Below are 7,156 nucleotides of genomic sequence, written 5' to 3' on the forward strand. Positions count from 1 at the left end.
CTCCGGAGCCCCGAACGGACTCCAGATCAGCCCTCCCGGGAGAGTTTAGGGCTTGGCGGCTGCTCCGTATTGTAAAACGCGATGAATCTTTCTCTCTGATTTTTTTTCTCCCCGAACGTGAATATATAGAGTTGGAGTTGAGGTCGGTGGAGCACCAGGGGGGCCACGAGGCAGGGGGGCGTGCCCAGGGGGGTAGGCGCGCCTCCCACCCTCGTGGATAGGGTGTGGGCCCCCTGGCCTTGATTCTTTCGCCAATATTTTTTATTATTTCCAAAAATAATCTCCGTGAAGTTTCAGGTCATTCCGAGAACTTTTGTTTCTGCACAAAGACAACACCATGGCAATTTTGCTGAAAACAGCGTCAGTCCGGGTTAGTTCCATTCAAATCATGCAAGTTAGAGTCCAAAACAAGGGCAAAAGTGTTTGGAAAAGTAGATACGACGGAGATGTATCAACAAGTACCTGCGTCCACAGGAGACCATACAAAAATGTATTTTTTTAAGAACCTCTTTAACAACTCTTCATGTATTTAAGAAATATGCATGTGAAAAAAGTGTTCAAGAGTTATCATAAGTTGGTGATTCTTAAACTGAAAACTGCAATTGATGCACACATGTCTATGTAGTGTGCTAATGTGCCATCGTTTATTTTTGTCGTTTTTCTTTACTCGCCCATAAGAACACCTGATACGTCTCCAACGTATCTATAAATTTTGATTGTTCCATCTGTTCTATTATCAATCTTGGATGTTTTATAATCATTTTATATTATTTTTTGGTACTAACCTATTGACATAGTGCCAAGTGCCAGTTGCTGTTTTTTCCATGTTTTTTACATCGCAGAAAATCAATACCAGACGGGGTCCAAATACCACGAAACTCAACAGAGAATTTTTATGGGCCAGAAGGAACACAACGAGCCCTGACTGCGCCTGGGGGGTGCCCCGAGGGGGGCACAACCCACCAGGGCGCGCCCGGAGGCCCAGGCGCGCCCTGGTGGGTTGTGCCCACCTCGGGTTCCCCCGGACCGCCTCTTTGCTCTATAAATACCCCAATATTCCAGAAACCCTAGAACGGTCGACAAAATATTCATCCAGCCGCCGCAGAGTCTAGAACCACCAGATCCAATCTAGACACCATCACGGATAGGGTTCATCACCTCCATTGGTGCCTCTCCGATGATGCGTGAGTAGTTCTTTGTAGTCCTTCGGGTCCGTAGTTAGTAGCTAGATGGCTTTCTCTCTCTCGCTGAATTCTCAATACAATGGTCTCTTGGAGATCCATATGATGTAACTCTTTTGCGGTGTGTTTGTTGGGATCGATGAACTTTGAGTTTATGATCAGATCTATCTTTTTATATCCATGAAAGTTATTTGAGCATCTTTGATCCCTTATATGCATGATTGCTTATAGCCTCGTATTTCTTCTCCGATATTTGGGTTTTGTTTGGCCAACTTGATCTATTTATCTTGCAATGGGAAGAGGTGCTTTGTAGTGGGTTCGATCTTACGGTGCTTGATCCCAGTGACAGAAAGGGAAACGACACATATGTATCGTTGCTACTAAGGATAAAACGATGGGGTCTATCTCTACATTGATAGATCTTGTCTACATCATGTCATTGTTCTTATTGCATTACTCCGTTTTCCATGAACTTAATACACTAGATGCATGCTGGATAGCGGTCGATGTGTGGAGTGATAGTAGTAGATGCAGGCATGAGTCGGTCTACTAATCTTGGACGTGCTGCCTATATAATGATCATTGTCTGTATATCGTCATAATTATCTGAAGTTCTGTCAATTGCCCAACAGTAATTTGTTCACCCACTGTTTGCTATTTTTCTCAAGACAAGCCACTAGTGAAACCTACGGCCCCCGGGTCTTCTCATATATTTGCCTTTGCGATCTACTTTTCTCTTGCATTTATTTTCAGATTTATTAAACCAAAAATAAAAAAATACCTTGCTGCATTTTATTTCTATTTAGTTTATTTACGACCTATCTATCAATTTACTATAAATTTATCTCACGTTCGTTTGCCTATCTTGAGGCGCCGTACCCCGGAAGGGATTGACAACCCCTTTAACACGTCGGGTTGCGAGGATTTGTTATTTGTGTGCAAGGGCTGTTTATGTTGTGTTGCTTGGTTCTCCTACTGGCTCGATAAGCTTGGTTTCATATCTGAGGGAAATACCTACCGCCGCTGTGCTGCATCATCCCTTCCTCTTTGGGGAAATACCGACATAGATTTTTTTTTCAAAAATCAGGGGCCTCCCCCCGGCTCCAAATTTCATAAAGAAACAGAAGCCAAACGAGTACCACAAAGCAGAAACCAAAAAACAAAAAAGCACCCCCCAACTAGCGGGAGGCGTACAGTATCCAGCTACTAAGTCGCAGCCCTGAGAGCTAGTACCACAACTCCGATCATTACATTACTTCATTACAGGCTAGCAACATTTTTCCAAATTTCCATTCCCATGAGAAGGGAGACGCCAGGATGCTGCAGGGGAGCAAGACTTCATCCAGCGAAGATGATACGTCTCCGTCGTATCTACTTTTCCAAACACTTTTGCCCTTGTTTTGGACTCTAACTTGCATGATTTGAATGGAACTAACCCGGACTGACGCTGTTTTCAGCAGAATTGCCATGGTGTTATTTTTGTGCAGAAATAAAAGTTCTCGGAATGACCTAGAACTTCACGGAGAATATTTTTGGAATTAATAAAAAATACTGGCGAAAGAATCAAGGCCAGGGGGCCCACACCCTCTCCACGAGGGTGGGGGCGCGCCCCCTGCCTCGTGGGCCCCCTGGTGCTCCACCGACCTCAACTCCAACTCTATATATTCACGTTCAGGGAGAAAAAAATTAGAGAGAAGGATTCATCACGTTTTACGATACGGAGCTGCCGCCAAGCCCTAATCTCTCTCAGGAGGGCTGATCTGGAGTCCGTTCGGGGCTCCGGAGAGGGGAATCCACCGCCATCGTCATCATCAACCTTCCTCCATCACCAATTTCATGATGCTCACCTCCGTGCGTGAGTAATTCCATCGTAGGCTTGCTGGACGGTGATGGGCTGGGTGAGATTTACCATGTAATCGAGTTAGTTTTGTTAGGGTTTGATCCCTAGTATCCACTATGTTCTGAGATTGATGTTGCTATGACTTTGCTATGCTTAATGCTTGTCACTAGGACCCGAGTGCCATGATTTCAGGTCTGAACCTATTATGTTTTCATGAATATATGTGAGTTCTTGATCCTATCTTGCAAGTCTATAGTCACCTATTATGTGTTACGATCTGTTAACCCCGAAGTGACAATAATCGGCATACTTACCGGTGATGACCGTAGTTTGAGGAGTTCATGTATTCACTAAGTGTTAATGCTTTGGTCCGGTACTCTATTAAAAGGAGGCCTTAATATCCCTTAGTTTCCAATAGGACCCCCTGCCACGGGAGGGTAGGACAAAAGATGTCATGCAAGTTCTTTTCCATAAGCATGTATGACTATATTCGGAATACATGCCTACATTACATTGATGAATTGGAGCTAGTTCCGTGTCACCCTATGTTATAACTTTTGCATGAGGAATCACATCCGGCATAATTCTCCATCACCGACCCAATGCCTACGAGCTTTTGTTCTTCGCTTATTTACTTTTCCGTTGCTACTGTTACAATCACTACAAAACCAAAACTGCTACTGTTACTTTTGCCACCGTTACTTCCATACTACTTTGCTACTAAATACTTTGCTGCAGATACTAAGTTATCCAGGTGTGGTTGAATTGACAACTCAACTGCTAATACTTGAGAATATTCTTTGGCTCCCCTTGTGTCGAATCAATAAATTTGTGTTGAATACTCTACCCTCGAAAACTGTTGCGATCCCCTATACTTGTGGGTTATCAAGACTATTTTTTGGTGCCGTTTCCGGGGATCATAGCTCTATTCTTTGAGTCACTCGGGATTTATATCTGCTGGTCACTATGAGGAACTTGAAAGATGAAAGAACTAAGATTTTTCCCTCAACTACGAGGGGAGGTAAGGAACTGCCATCTAGCTCTACACTTGATTCACCTTCTGTTTTGAGTAAGCTTGCGACACCTAAACCTTCTTCTGCTATTAATTCTGATATGTCGCATGTTATTGATGATGCCACTTCTGCTATGCATGATACTTATGATGAAACTACTTCTATGCTTGATACTACTCTGCCACTAGGTGAATTTCTTGATGAACAACTTGCTAGGGCTAGAGAGAATGAAATTATTGAAACTGATAATATTGATGAAAGTGATGATGAAGATTCTCCCCCTGGATATGAATTTCCTGTTGTGCCTGAGGGTTATGTTATGGATGAAGAAAATGCTAGAGACTTTCTTGCTTGCAATGATAGGAATGATCTTAAGAAATTATTAGCTAAGCTGAAAGAAAAATCTCTGAATGCTAGAATGAAATATGACCCTGCTTTTGCTACTTCACCTATCTTTATTACTGATAAGGATTATGATTTCTCTGTTGATACTGAGATAATTACTTTGGTTGAATCTGATCCTTTTTATGGCTATTAATCTGAAACTTTTGTGGCACATCTTACTAAATTAAATGATATAGCCACCCTGTTCACTAATGATGAGAAAACTCACTACTACTATATCCTTAAATTATTTCCGTTCTCATTAAAGGGTTATGCTAAAATATGGTTTAATTCTCTTGATCCTGGTTGTGTGCGTAGTCCCAAGGATATGATTTATTACTTCTCTGCTAAATATTTCCCCGCTCATAAGAAACAAGCTGCTTTAAGTGAAATATATAATTTTGTGCAAATTGAAGAAGAGAGTCTCCCACAATCTTGGGGGAGGCTTCTCCAATTACTTAATGCTTTGCCTGATCATCCTCTCAAGAAAAATGAAATACTTGATATCTTTTATAATGGACTAACTGATGCTTCCAGAGACCACCTGGATAGTTGTGCTGGTTGTGTTTTTTAGGGAAAGAACAGTTGATCAAGCTGAATTGCTATTGAATAATATGTTGACTAATGAAAATAATTGGACACTTCCTGAACCAACTCCTAAGACAACTCCGAAGAAAAGGGGTATTCTATTTCTCAGTCCTAAAGATATGCAAGAGGCAAAGAAATCTATGAAAGAAAAAGGTATTAAAGCTGAATATGTTAAGAATTTACCACCTATTGAAGAAATACAAGGTCTTAATTTGCCGCCTGTTGAAGAAACACATGGTCTTGATAACCCGACACAGGTAGTAACGGTAAATTCTCTCTATAGATATGATAAAGCTAAAATCCCACCTACTAAGTTTGCTAGCCAATGCTTAGATGAGTTTGATAATTTTATTGTTAAACAAGAAAACTTCAATGCTTATGTTGGTAGACAATTGAAACGTAATGCTTATATGATTGAACACTTGAGTGATTATATGGCTAGTGTTAAAGGTGAACTTAAACTCATTAGTAAACTTGCTTCTATGGTTACCACTCAAGTAGAACAAGTACTTAAAGCTCAAAATGATTTGCTCAGTGAATTAAATTATAAGAAAAATGACTTTGCTGTTAGAGTTGCAACTAGAGGAGGTAAAGTGACTCAGGAACCCTTGTATCCTGAAGGCCACCCTAAGAGAATTGTGCAAGATTCTCAGAGAACTAATGTTGATGCACCTAGTCCTCCTAAGAGGAAGAAAAAGAAAAATGATAGGACTTTGCATGCTTCTAGTGAACCTGTTGTTGACACACCTGAGAATCCCAATGATATTTCTATTTATGATGCTGAGACACAATCTGGTGATGAACATGAACCTAGTGATAATGTTAATGATGATGTTCATGTTGATGATCAGCCTAGCAATAACAATGATGTAGAGATTGAACCTGCTGTTGATCTTGATAACCCACAATCAAAGAATCAACATTATGATAAGAGAGACTTTGTTGCTAGGAAGCACGGTAAATAAAGAGAACCATGGGTTTAGAAACCCATGCCTTTTCCTCCTAAACCATCCAAGAAAAAGGATGATGAGGATTTTGAGCGCTTTGCTGAAATGATTAGACCTATCTTCTTGCGTATGCATTTGACTGATATGCTTAAAGTGAATCCTTGTGCTAAGTATATGAAGGATATTGTTACAAATAAAAGAAAGATACCGAAAGCTGAAATTTCCACCATGCTTGCTAATTATACTTTTAAGGGTGGAATACCAAAGAAACTTGGAGATCCAGGAGAACCAACTATACCATGCTCCATTAAAAGAAACTATGTTAGAACTGCTTTATGTGATCTTGGAGCCGGTGTTAGTGTTATGCCTCTCTCTTTATATCATAGACTTGATTTGAATAAGTTGACACCTACTGAAATATCTTTGCAAATGGCCGATAAATCAACTGCTATACCTGTCGGTATTTGTGAGGATGTGCCTATTGTAGATGCAAACATTACTATTTTAACGGACTTTGTTATTCTTGATATTCCCGAGGACGATAGTATGTCTATTATTCTTGGAAGACCCTTTTTGAATACTGCAGGGGTCGTTATTGATTGCAACAAAGGCAATGTCACTTTTCATGTTAATGGTAATGAGCATACGGTGCACTTCCCGAGGAAACAACCTCAAGCCCACAATATCAATTATATTGGAAAAATTCCATCGATTATTATTGGAGGTTTTGAATTTCCTCTACCTACTGTCAAGAAGAAATATGATATTCTTATTGTTGGGGATGTGCATATCCCCGTTGAGGAAACCTAGTGTTATTCCAAATTTCTCCGGTTTCATGCGATTCTGAATGAGTTTGTTAACAAGACTTGATCAACCTTGTTAGTGGATTCCTTTTGATGAGCATGAGATGGATGAAGTTAGAAAGCACAACCTTCTGTACCCCCCTTTTACTTTCTGTTATTTAAAATAAATAAACGCAAAAATAGTATTTTCTGTTTGTATTCTGATTTATCCGTGCAATAAAAAATACCCCGAAAATAAAAGTTCTTCAAATGCCCTGAAAATGAAATATGTTTTTTTTCTAGAATCTTTGAGAATATCTGGCACTGAGAACACATCAGGGGAGCAAGCACCTGGCCACGAGGGTCCAGGGCGCGCCCACACCCCCTCAGCACGCCCCCTGCCTCGTGGGCCCATGGTGGT

The sequence above is a fragment of the Triticum aestivum genome, chromosome 1D (assembly GCF_018294505.1).
Source record: "Triticum aestivum cultivar Chinese Spring chromosome 1D, IWGSC CS RefSeq v2.1, whole genome shotgun sequence".
NCBI classification, from domain to species: Eukaryota; Viridiplantae; Streptophyta; class Magnoliopsida; order Poales; family Poaceae; genus Triticum; species Triticum aestivum.